Below are 13,715 nucleotides of genomic sequence, written 5' to 3' on the forward strand. Positions count from 1 at the left end.
ATTTACTCATCTGTCACCTTCACTCTGACATTCACAGATCTGTTCAACTCAAACATTCCACATATGAAGTTTTATATATATATATAAATATTTAACCCAAAATTGTTGTATCCCAATTTATTAATGCGCATTGCCATATCAATTGAATATCTTTATATTTCTTTGAATATTCCCCAAGTACATATTATATAATATGAGAGTAAGTCACTGGAATTTCAGACACTTGAAAAAACTCTTGTCTTTGATTCTTTTTTCACTGGCTGCCCGGTCTTAAGTTACATCAGTTGAAAATAGAATGAATGGGATCCTATACTATTAGCTCAAAGTTCAAAGGCCGCAGCTGTCACACGTCATGCTGTAAAGCTACTTTAATTTGCACGAACACTTCATGCACAGAAAATATTAGCAACACAAAAGAATTAATAAGTATTACATATATATTATAGTTCAACTAGATATATTGTTATTATTTTAAAATGTTATACACATAAAATCATGCATTTTTTTCACTTCCTGTGTGAATAAAGAAATAAATCCATTTTAGAGTTCTTTGATCAAATCCTGCTTTGGAATGAAAACTCTAAGGAAATATAAGAAAATAAAATTAAATATCAAATTCATACAGAAACAGAATTATTTAAATATCTTATACATATATTGGTTGATTCTAATGTAATTCAAAATATTGCTACTTAAATTTGTATATATGAAGTTCTAATTTATTAATTAATATATATATATATATTTTATAAACGTATATATAAATACAATTATACGCAATCTCTACTTAGACAAGTGTACATATATATATATATATATATATATATGAACTATTAGAAACTATGTAACTACAATTTTACTGTATAAGATTATAAATAAATATTGAGACACTGTATTACATTTTGATACAACATTATAATTACAGTTTTTCCTTAGCCACCCCCTAAACCAAATCTTCTGTCTCTCTCAAATATCTCCAGGAACGCCCTATTTAGGAAAGACATTTTTCTATCCTTCAAAACCTCAGAGAACTGCCTGTTCTTCTGTCCACATTCCATGACGTCACTGTGAGTTGGTCGTCTCACCTGTCTCTGTCCATCAGTTTCAGCCATTTTCCTTTTTAGAGAATCACAGTTCTGACTGAGAATTAACTCATTCTGTGGAGAGATGGATCTTTGCACTGGCTGATATGGCTTATAGCATATATGAAATCTTCTGTGTATTTGATAGAGTTCACTATGGGGATGACTCAGTCTAGGAGAGTTTGATATTGGCTTTTGGTAAGATTTTACCTTTCCTGGTTTTATAAATTTAGCTTGATTTATTTTCTTTTCACGATTCTCATGTTTTCTAACAAAATCCAGCATCTGCGCACATTCAAATAATGAATTTTTTTGTGATGCCATAACTTGGGAAACTGAATTTAGGAATTTGAATTTTTGTACAAAAGTTGTTATCATATGTTGTACTTTTCCATTTTTGATGAGAGCTTTGTACAACCGTTCAAATATGGACATGAATGTATATGTACATTCCTTCCTACCAATCCTTAGTTTCTGCAGATCTTCTATGTTGGGAAAATCCTTTGTGACACAATAAATCAAATATCTTAATCTGTCCGAATCATTTTCCCATCCATTAGGATAGTCATTTTCACAGGGCATTAAATGTAAACGTCTGGACAAGGTCACAGGAATCCATATTTTAAATAATTGATTCCTCTCCTCATTGAATAAATCAAACTTATCAGAGAAGCTCTCAAATGTCTCTGAATTTCTACAGGCATGGATTTTGACATCATATTTTGGCATGATTTTGTATAATTTCAGCAAATTTTTCCTTATTTTAATTTGGAGTTGAGCCTGGGTAATTCCAGAATTCTCTGATATTTTTAGTGGCTCTTGTACGTCCATTCCTCCTACGTCACTCACGTCTCCTCCCACATCACCTAGTATATCGGTTTCTCGTATGTCAGTCATGTCTCCTCCCATGTCAGGTTTCTCTATGTCCGTCTCTTGGTCAGACCCAAGGTCACCTTCAGTTACAGACACATGTCTTACTTCTTGTTCATTTTCCACATTACAGTCAGAATCAGTATCACCGTCTGACACTTCTACACTATTTTCCTGCTTAGAAATCTCTAACACAAGACTATGAAAAAAATCTACCAAATGTAGAATATTTCTCAATTTCTGTTTGTCTCTATTTACCAATTTAGAAGTTAACTGTAAATTCTGCAATTCACATTCTTTGTATAAACTGAGCCACAAAACTTCTATGTCATCTCCTACATTAACTTTGAAATTAATATTACTTTGTTTAGCAAAAGAAGAAATTATATCCATATTTTGCTTACCTTAAGATTCCTTGGCTTCTCTTTATCAGCACGTCCTGTCTTCAGTTCGTCTGATTCTTTTCCTGTGTGATTCTGTTCCTTGTTAGTACCTCTGCTTCCTGTCTTTCCTCAGTCTGTAGGTCCTTTCTGCTTCTCGTGACAAACTAGTGAATTTACTGACACGTGAACAACAGCTGTTCAGCTCGTCAGGACTCCCCCCTTGTTCACGGAAGAAATTCACTTACTTAATTTAAAAAACAAAAAAACAGGACTGGCTGGCTCACCATTGTAAAATAATACTCTTCCTGTATTATTTTTTTCTACTGAGGACTTCTCAAAGTATCAATATCTCGATATTCTTATAAAAAAATGTATCTATTTATTCTTGGATTGTCCATTAAAAAGAATCAGATTGCAGCAGGTACATAAAATAATTAGTTATAAAGTAATTGTCCATTTGTCCATAATTAGCTTAATTGTTGAGATTCACCCATCTTTCCTTGGATCCTGGCTGGTAAATCATGTCTTTGTCCAGCATGTGTCCAGGCCTACGTGTCATCTGCTTCTCAGCATGAAGATACTGTGTCTTGTGGGGTGGGCAGATCAAGAAAGCCCCCCCTTTCTGTACCATGGGCTTTTATAGCCAGTCATATGGACACCTGTTCTACATATGGTAGTGAACCAAAAATACACACACAAATAGTGCATGTCAACTAGACACGATGGCTGAGGCATAGAACTCAGAAAAATGATTATCGATTAACATTCCAAATGAATTTCCATAATTAACCATTTAACAGAGACCGCCTGGGAATGCCAGGTGCTGTAGGCTTTTGCTTTTTCCTTCCTTCCACCAGCAGGGGGCACTCTCTTCTATGCCTTTTTTCCATTCCCTTTCACAAGTGCACACATTCATTCTCTTTTCTTTTTTTCATTTGCTTTCTCTCTTGCGCTATTTCATCTCTGCAAAATACCAGCATCCTTCTGATCACTGTGGGCCTCCAGCATTGTTGCTTCTTTACTTTTAATACAAGGCTCCTTTTCACCAGGACCAGCGTCTCCCGCGTGGCTGGAGGCAACCACCGGTAACCCCAAGCAGAAGACCTTTGCAGGCAACACGACCCTCCCCCCTAAAGAGCAGCTGAAAGTCACTGGCAACCATCTCACCCTCTTCCTTCATTCACCCCTGGACGTCTCGCTCCGTCCCCAAGTTATGCGTCCAGCTTGCTCTTTCTGTCACATTACCGCGATGAAGGGTTTAGCCTGCAGGAGTCCCTGCGCCGAGACATTTTTGAAGACACCTGATGCGTCGGGTGAATCACTGCTAAACAAACCACACCTGTAGGGATGGCACAGCCTTTGCATGGACCCTTCAGAGCCCGCCCCGTCACGGCCAGATTGCTCGCCACCAAGCGATCCTGAGAAAGGCTGGCCGGGCGATGGATCAGACAGCGTCTACTGGCCATACCACCTTGGATACGCCCGATCTCGTCTGATCTCGGAAGCAAAGCAGGGCTGGGCTTGGACAGTACCTGGATGGGAGACCTCCTGGGAACACCGGGTGCTGTAGACTATTTTGATGACGTTTTGCCCTACTGCCCAGCTCGGCTAGCATGGAATGGCGCCTTGCCGGACACCGATCTTAAGTAACTTAGATGATGGAAGCCCCAAGGCCTCTGAGCCAGTTGGCAGCTAAGTACGCTACCCCGCCGCCTTCATGCAGGCCTGAAATCGAGCTCCTTGCCACGGCTAGGAGTGCTTATTGACTCCGCAGCTCGCCGTGTGGAAATGATGGCATTAAAAGCACCCGGGGACGTGAAGGGGCCAGGCTTTCAGCAGGTGCCCAGGGAAGGTTTTGGATGCCGGCCGCCTAGCGAGGGCCAGCAGAAGTAACATGTTTCTCTGCAAAGAAGCTTGTGTAACCAAGCCAGACGGCTGACAAAGAGCTAACCTCAGTGCAAGGAAGGTGCGGAAGGAATTGGGGAGGGGGGGTGATTCCTGCTAGGGCCCTGAAATCATAAAACAGGCAGGAGTGTCTGACGCATGGTGACGGAGAGGTTGTAGGGGCAGATAGGGGGTGTTGTCACGTGCAAGCACGTGTGCATGCTTGCTTGTGTGTGAGAGTGCGCTTCCTAGGTGTGGCGCGCTGCAGACAGTCAAAGGGATTGTTCCCTTTCATTAAAAGTTAATCCCTGGCTGCAGGCTATTAGAAAGCAACTAACCGCGCTCTACTCACCCTACCCGAGTCTACCGGTGAGTCTCGCCTCTGCTCCCAGCCTGTGGCATTGGCCGTGAAGCTGACGTTCCGTCGACAGCGCTGCAGCCGATCAGTGAGCTCAGCGGCTCTGATTGGGGCGTTGTGTCTACAAGACCTTTTAAGGAAGCCAGCAAAAAAATTGAAGAGAAGGGAAAGCACAAAAGGACCTGGTCTTGCTGAGCACTGGAAAGGGCAGCCGGCAGCCAGACGTCAAAGTAGAAATGCAGCAAGTGAGAGGCTTGTCTCTGCCTACGGCCACACCACCCTGAACACACCTTATCTTGGAAGCTAAGCAGGGTTGGGCCTGGTTAGTACTTGGATGGGAGACTGTAAAATAATACTCTTCCTGTGTTATTTTTTTTCTACTAAGGACTTCTCAAAGTATCAATATCACGATATTCTTATAAAAAAATGTATCTATTTATTCTTGGATTGTCCATTAAAAAGAATCAGACTGCAGCAGGTACATACAATAATTAGTTATAATGTAATTGTCCATTTGTCCATAATTAGCTTAATTGTTGAGATTCACCCATCTTTCCTTGGATCCTGGCTGGTAAATCATGTCTTTGTCCAGCATGTGTCCAGGCCTACATGTCATCTGCTTCTCAGCATGAAGATTCTGTGTCTTGTGGGGTGGGCAGAGCAAGAGAGCCCCCCCTTTCTGTACCATGGGCTTTTATAGCCAGTCGTATGGACACCTGTTCTACATATGGTAGTGAACCAAAAATACACACACAAATAGCGCATGTCAACTAGACACGATGGCTGAGGCATAGAACTCAGAAAAATGATTATCGATTAACATTCCAAATGAATTTCCATAATTAACCATTTAACATTTCCCCCTTTTTTGAGCATAAAAGGACTTTAACTGAAAAATCTCAAAAGAAGATACATTTATCAATCATTTTTTCTTTCCTTCTTCCTTGGCAATATCATTAAATTTCCATAATAATAATAATAGTAATAATAGTATCAACATCGGATTATTGTTATATAATGACGTGAATTCATGTTATGGTAAGCCGTGACTAATATTCATTTAATATGTATAATTATACTTCCCTATATCTAAATTGAAGCAATCGCGGGTTCAATCGTCATCATCTGATGTCATCGGGTCGTCGTCTCGTCTTCTTCTTGGTTCTTTTATAACACAGTCTTTAGATGAAAACTCCTTTGAAATAAATTACAGCATGTAGATATTGTACAGTCCATAATTGTGTTCATTATTGTTCTGTCCAAAACTGTACTCTTTATTAGAAAGATCATGTGTGTCAGTTGATAAGAAAACAAAGTCCATGGATGAAATGTAGCTTTAATATCTGTGCAGTGTCACCTGGACTTACGTTGGATCGTCTTTGGAATCTTCCGTGTGTCCGCACTGGTCTCGTGTCACTTTTGGAACAGATGTGACGTCTTTGGTCAGTAAAGCAAGGGTTAACTTGACACTTCCCTGCTTTATATAGCACCATAACCAGTACTCAGTCCTTTATATACAGGACACATATGCCAGGTATTACCTGTTCACCAGCTTTCATTGAAGCGTTGCAGGTGATAAGAAACCACTGGAACGTGATGAAACTTGAACACAACACAGTACATATAGGATCATCGTCCTCTGCCGTCCTGGTGATCAGTGGTGTGAATTGTATTGTATGTAATGGACTCAGTCTATTATAACACTCAGCATTCACACCTGTTACCTTCTGAGACGTCCGGATATCAGTTGCTTCTTCTTGTAACTTTTGAGAATCTCTTTGATTTATAAAAATTAAAAGTCTTTATTAAGATAGAATTCATAATTGCGATGTCTTGATTGAAGTCTTCATTCCCTAATCTGATACCAAATCTGGCAGCTTTTCCTAACCTATAATATCACAGCGTACCATAGCAATCAGTAATATCCATCTAATTATTATCAAAATATTAAAATAAATTATGTTTGGAATAATAAACAATAATAGATAATAATTCATTATCAATCAAGTTCTCCATATGATAGAACATTTTTATGTCATAGGTGTAATTACCTTTTCCAACCCATAGGTGTCAGTGTATATTGAAAAAACAAGTTTTTATATCTTTATTAAACCAATAATATCAAAGAATGTATACTCCTGAACCAAAATGAATAAATATATGAATGTATGAATGAATGAATGAATAAATGAATAAATGAATTGTTGTGTTTACTCAGAAAATGTATACATTTTTTTCCTTAGCAATATATATTTAATGAAGCAATACTCTTGTATTAGACATTACTTTATTAAATATTAATGTGTTTTCTCAATTGAGATATTGAACTGAAATAAAATCAAATGAGAATTAAAATATGAAAAAATAGAAAAATAAGAAGTATAAAGTAAGAATAAAATTTTAAAAATGAAAAATAAAATTAAGAGTAAAAATAAGAATAAAAATAAAAATAAGGCCTTTAAATTTTAATGACAAATGCAGAGTAATTATATTCTCCATAAAAAATACCCTTATAGCTCCATTATCTGGATGATTTCATATTTGTCATAACCTTGTACCACCAATAAATATTAAATTATGCAACTTTGCATGTAATACCCTTCTTAATTATACCATAGTACCTTATTATTATTTCTTCTTTATTAAAATGTGTGGAAAATAAGTATTGATCAAAAGTCATTATGTAATCAGGATCAAAAACACATTTTCCCCCTTAATACCAAAAATATTATTTATAAAATGTATGTATATATCAGAACTAAATTAAAAATAATTATTCTTCTAGAAATATTGTGCATAAATTTCATATCGATGTGTAGCATAGATTTGACTAAAGAGAGGTGTGTACCTATTTAGGTAACCATTAAAAATAATATTATAGTTATTCAAGAATATTATCATGTGGAAAATTATTCTAAATATAAATTTGCTTTGTAAACCATTTTGATGTGTGGTTGCCCTTATCCACTATTAGTTAAATCAAGAAATAATAATTATTAAAGAAATATAGAAATATATATATGTAGATAATACCTAATTATGTATTATAATTTCCTCAGAATTAAATATATTTTTGTACCTTCACATAAAGAAACATTTTTTTTTTTCAAACATACAAACATACGAGGCCTCTGTCACATCAATCACACTTAGCAGCTGCTGATTTACTCATCTGTCACCTTCACTCTGACATTCACAGATCTGTTCAACTCAAACATTCCACATAAGAAGTTTTATATATATATATATATATTTAACCCAAAATTGTTGTATCCCAATTTATTAATGCGCATTGCCATATCAATTGAATATCTTTATATTTCTTTGAATATTCCCCAAGTACATATTATATAATATGAGAGTAAGTCACTGGAATTTCAGACACTTGAAAAAACTCTTGCCTTAGATTCTTTTTTCACTGGCTGCCCGGTCTTAAGTTACATCAGTTGAAAATAGAATGAATGGGATCCTATACTATCAGCTCAAAGTTCAAAGGCCGCAGCTGTCACACGTCATGCTGTAAAGCTACTTTAATTTGCACGAACACTTCATGCACAGAAAATATTAGCAACACAAGAGAATTAATAAGTATTACATATATATTATAGTTCAACTAGATATATTGTTATTATTTTAAAATGTTATACACATAAAATCATGCAATTTTTTCACTTCCTGTGTGAATAAAGAAATAAATCCATTTTAGAGTTCTTTGATCAAATCCTGCTTTGGAATGAAAACTCTAAGGAAATATAAGAAAATAAAATTAAATATCAAATTCATACAGAAACAGAATTAATTAAATATCTTATAGATATATTGGATGGTACTAATGTAATTCAAAATATTGTTACTTAAATTTATATATATGAAGTTCTAATTTATTAATTAATATATATATATATTTTATAAACATATATATAAATACAATTATACGCAATCTCTACTTAGACAAGTGTGTATATATATATATATATATATATATATATATATATATGAACTATTATAACCAAGTAACTACAATTTTACTGTATAAGATCATAAATAAATATTGAGACATTGTATTACATTTTGATACAACATTATAATTACAGTTTTTCCTTAGCCACCCCCTAAACCAAATCTTCTGTCTCTCTCAAATATCTCCAGGAACGCCCTATTTAGGAAAGACAGTTTTCTATCCTTCAAAACCTCAGAGAACTGCCTGTTCTTCTGTCCACATTCCATGACGTCACTGTGAGTTGGTCGTCTCACCTGTCTCTGTCCATCAGTTTCAGCCATTTTCCTTTTTAGAGAATCACAGTTCTGACTGAGAATTAACTCATTCTGTGGAGAGATGGATCTTTGCACTGGCTGATATGGCTTATAACATATATGAAATCTTCTGCGTATTTGATAGAGTTCACTATGGGGATGACTCAGTCTAGGAGAGTTTGATATTGGCTTTTGGTAAGATTTTACCTTTCCTGGTTTTATAAATTTAGCTTGATTTATTTTCTTTTCACGATTCTCATGTTTTCTAACAAAATCCAGCATCTGCGCACATTCAAATAATGAATTTTTTTGTGATGCCATAACTTGGAAAACTGAATTTAGGAATTTGAATTTTTGTACAAAAGTTGTTATCATATGTTGTACTTTTCCATTTTTGATGAGAGCTTTGTACAACCGTTCAAATATGGACATGAATGTATATGTACATTCCTTCCTACCAATCCTTAGTTTCTGCAGATCTTCTATGTTGGGAAAATCCTTTGTGACACAATAAATCAAATATCTTAATCTGTCCGAATCATTTTCCCATCCATTAGGAGAGTCATTTTCACAGGGCATTAAATGTAAACGTCTGGACAATGTCACAGGAATCCATATTTTAAATAATTGATTCCTCTCCTCATTGGATAAATCAAACTTATCAGAGAAGCTCTCAAATGTCTCTGAATTTCTACAGGCATGGATTTTGACATCATATTTTGGCATGATTTTGTATAATTTCAGCAAATTTTTCCTCATTTTAATTTGGAGTTGAGCCTGGGTAATTCCAAAATTCTCTGATATTTTTAGTGGCTCTTGTACGTCCGTTCCTCCTATGTCACTCACGTCTCCTCCCACATCACCTAGTATATCGGTTTCTCGTATGTCAGTCATGTCTCCTCCCATGTCAGGTTTTTGTATGTCCGTCTCTTGGTCAGACCCAAGGTCACCTTCAGTTACAGACACATGTCTTACTTCTTGTTCATTTTCCACATTACAGTCAGAATCAGTATCACCGTCTGACACTTCTACACTATTTTCCTGCTTAGAAATCTCTAACACAAGACTATGAAAAAAATCTACCAAATGTAGAATATTTCTCAATTTCTGTTTGTCTCTATTTACCAATTTAGAAGTTAACTGTAAATTTTGCAATTCACATTCTTTGTACAAACTGAGACACAAAACTTCTATGTCATCTCCAACATGAACTTTGAAATTAATATTACTTTGTTTAGCAAAACAAGAAATTATATCCATATTTTGCTTACCTTAAGATTCCTTGGCTTCTCTTTATCAGCACGTCCTGTCTTCAGTTCGTCTGATTCTTTTCCTGTGTGATTCTGTTCCTTGTTAGTACCTCTGCTTCCTGTCTTTCCTCAGTCTGTAGGTCCTTTCTGCTTCTCGTGACAAACTAGTGAATTTACTGACACGTGAACAACAGCTGTTCAGCTCGTCAGGACTCCCCCCTTGTTCACGGAAGAAATTCACTTACTTAATTTAAAAAACAAAAAAACAGGACTGGCTGGCTCACCATTGTAAAATAATACTCTTCCTGTATTATTTTTTTCTACTGAGGACTTCTCAAAGTATCAATATCACGATATTCTTATAAAAAAATGTATCTATTTATTCTTGGATTGTCCATTAAAAAGAATCAGATTGCAGCAGGTACATAAAATAATTAGTTATAAAGTAATTGTCCATTTGTCCATAATTAGCTTAATTGTTGAGATTCAACCATCTTTCCTTGGATCCTGGCTGGTAAATCATGTCTTTGTCCAGCATGTGTCCAGGCCTACGTGTCATCTGCTTCTCAGCATGAAGATACTGTGTCTTGTGGGGTGGGCAGAGCAAGAGAGCCCCCCCTTTCTGTGCCATGGGCTTTTATAGCCAGTCGTATGGACACCTGTTCTACATATGGTAGTGAACCAAAAATACACACACAAATAGCGCATGTCAACTAGACACGATGGCTGAGACATAGAACTCAGAAAAATGATTATCGATTAAAATTCCAAATGAATTTCCACAATTAACCATTTAACAGAGACCGCCTGGGAATGCCAGGTGCTGTAGGCTTTTGCTTTTTCCTTCCTTCCACCAGCAGGGGGCACTTTCTTCTTTGCCTTTTTTCCATCCCCTTTCACAAGTGCACACATTCATTCTCTTTTCTTTTTTTCATTTGCTTTCTCTCTTGCGCTATTTCATCTCTGCAAAATACCAGCATCCTTCTGATCACCGTGGGCCTCCAGCATTGTTGCTCATTTACTTTTAATACTAGGCTCCTTTTCACCAGGAAAAGCATCTCCCGGGTGGCTGGAGGCAACCACCGGTAACCCCAAGCAGAAGACCTTTGCAGGCAACACGACCCTCCCCCCTGAAGAGCAGCTCAAAGTCACTGGCAACCATCTCACCCTCTTCCTTCATTCACCCCTGGACGTCTCGCTTCGCCCCCAAGTTACGGGTCCAGCTTGATCTTTCTGTCACATTACCGCGATGAAGGGTTTAGCCTGCAGGAGACCCTGCGCCGAGTCATTTTTGAAGACACCTGATGCGGCGGGTGAATCACTGCTAAACAAACCACACCTGTAGGGATGGCACAGCTTTTGCATGGACCCTTCGGAGCCCGCCCCGTCACGGCCAGATTGCTCGCCATCAACCGATCCTGAGAAAGGCTGGCCGGGCGATGGATCGAGCAGCGTCTATTGGCCATACCACCTTGGATACGCCCGATCTCGTCTGATCTCGGAAGCAAAGCAGGGCTGGGCTCGGACAGTACTTGAATGGGAGACCTCCTGGGAACACCGGGTGCTGTAGACTATTTTGATGACGTTTTGCCCTACTGCCCAGCTCGGCTAGCATGGAACGGCGCCTTGCCGGACACCGACCTTAGGTAACTTAGATGATGGAAGCCCCAAGGCCTCTGAGCCAGTTGGCAGCTAAGTACGCTACCCCGCCGCCCTTCACGCAGGCCTGACACCGAGCTCCTTACCACGGCTAGGAGTGCTTATTGACTCCGCAGCTCGCCGTGTGGAAATGATGGCGTTAAAAGCACCCGGTGCCGTGAAGGGGCCAGGCTTTCAGCAGGTGGCCAGGGAAGGTTTTGGATGCCAGCCGCCTAGCGAGGGCCAGCAGAAGTAACATGTTTCTCTGCAAAGAAGCTTGTGTAACCAAGCCAGACGGCTGCCAAAGAGCTAACCTCAGTGCAAGGAAGGCAAGGAAGGTGCGGAAGGAATTGGGGAGGGGGGGTGATTCCTGCTAGGGCCCTGAAATCATAAAACAGGCAGGAGAGTCTGACGCATGGTGACGTAGAGGTTGTAGGGGCAGATAGGGGGTGTTGTCACGTGCGAGCACGTGTGCATGCTGGCTTGTGTGTGAGAGTGCGCTTCCTAGTTGTGGCGCGCTGCAGACAGTCAAAGGGATTGTTCCCTTTCATTAAAAGTTAATCCCCGGATGCAGGCTATTAGAAAGCAACTAACCGCGCTCTACTCACCGTACCCGGGTCTACCGGTGAGTCTCGCCTCTGCTCCCGGCCTGTGGCATTGGCCGTGAAGCTGACGTTCCGTCGACAGCGCTGCAGCCGATCAGTGAGCTCAGCGGCTCTGAGTGGGGCCTTCTGTCTACAAGACCTTTTAAGGAAGCCAGCAAAAAAATTGAAGAGAAGGGAAAGCACAAAAAGACGTGGTCTTGCTGAGCACTGGAAAGGGCAGCCGGCAGCCAGACTACAAAGTAGAAAAGTAGCAAGTGAGAGGCTTGTTTCTGCCTACGGCCACAACACCCTGAACACGCTCGATTTCGTCTGATCTTGGAAACTAAGCAGGGTTGTGCCTGGTTAGTACTTGGATGGGAGCCTGCCTGGGAATACCAGGTGCTGTAGACTTTTGCTTTTTCCTTCCTTCCACCAGCAGGGGGCACTCTCTTCTATGGCTTTTTTCCATTCCCTTTCACAAGTGCACACATTCATTCTCTTTTCTTTTTTTCATTTGCTTTCTCTCTTGCGCTATTTCATCTCTGCAAAATACCAGCATCCTTCTGATCACCGTGGGCCTCCAGCATTGTTGCTTATTTACTTTTAATACTAGGCTCCTTTTAACCAGGACCAGCGTCTCCCGGGTGGCTGCAGGCAACAACCGGTAACCCCAAGCAGAAGACTTTTGCAGACAACACGACCCTACCCCTGAAGAGCAGCTCAAAGTCACTGGCAACCATCTCACCCTCTTCCTTCATTCACCCCTGGACGTCTCGCTCCGCCCCCAAGTTACGGATCCAGCTTGCTCTTTCTGTCACATTACCGCGATGAAGGGTTTAGCCTGCAGGAGACCCTGCGCCGAGACATTTTTGAAGACACCTGATGCGGCGGGTGAATCACTGCTAAACAAACCACACCTGTAGGGACGGCACAGCCTTTGCATGGACCCTTCGGAGCCCGCCCCGTCATGGCCAGATTGCTCGCCACCAAGCGATCCTGAGAAAGGCTGGCCGGGCGATGGATTAAGCAGCGTCTACTGGCCATAACACCTTGGATACGCCCGATCTCGTATGATCTCGGAAGCAAAGCAGGGCTGGGCTTGGACAGTAATTGGATGAGAGACCTCCTGGGAAAACCAGGTGCTGTAGACCATTTTGATGACGTTTTGCCCTACTGCCCAGCTCGGCTAGCATGGAACGGCGCCTTGCCGGACACCGACCTTAAGTAACTTAGATGATGGAAGCCCCAAGGCCTCTGAGCCAGTTGGCAGCTAAGTACGCTACCCTGCCGCCTTAACGCAGGCCTGACACCGAGCTCCTTGCCACGGCTAGGAGTGCTTATTGACTCCGCAGCTCGCCGTGTGGAAATGATGGCGTTAAAAGCACCTGGTGCCGTGAAGGGGCCAGGCTTTC

General features: G+C 39.8%; 1 non-coding gene and 3 pseudogenes across 1 annotated transcript; all 4 read left to right on the top strand.

Annotated features, from left to right (window-relative positions):
- The first annotated feature begins 3,788 nt into the window (after positions 1-3,788).
- On the top strand, positions 3,789-3,908 carry LOC141266870 (5S ribosomal RNA). The gene has a single exon (XR_012320891.1). It is a non-coding gene; the product is annotated as a 5S ribosomal RNA (ribosomal RNA).
- A 7,626-nt stretch (positions 3,909-11,534) lies between these two features.
- LOC141267291 (5S ribosomal RNA) lies at positions 11,535-11,654 on the top strand (annotated as a pseudogene).
- Positions 11,655-12,595: 941 nt separating this feature from the next.
- LOC141268231 (5S ribosomal RNA) lies at positions 12,596-12,714 on the top strand (annotated as a pseudogene).
- Positions 12,715-13,334: 620 nt separating this feature from the next.
- LOC141269349 (5S ribosomal RNA) lies at positions 13,335-13,454 on the top strand (annotated as a pseudogene).
- Positions 13,455-13,715: the final 261 nt, after the last annotated feature.

Source organism: Phyllobates terribilis, unplaced genomic scaffold (genome assembly GCF_046119375.1).
Source record: "Phyllobates terribilis strain yellow unplaced genomic scaffold, ASM4611937v1 Scaffold_4__5_contigs__length_816908805, whole genome shotgun sequence".
NCBI classification, from domain to species: Eukaryota; Metazoa; Chordata; class Amphibia; order Anura; family Dendrobatidae; genus Phyllobates; species Phyllobates terribilis.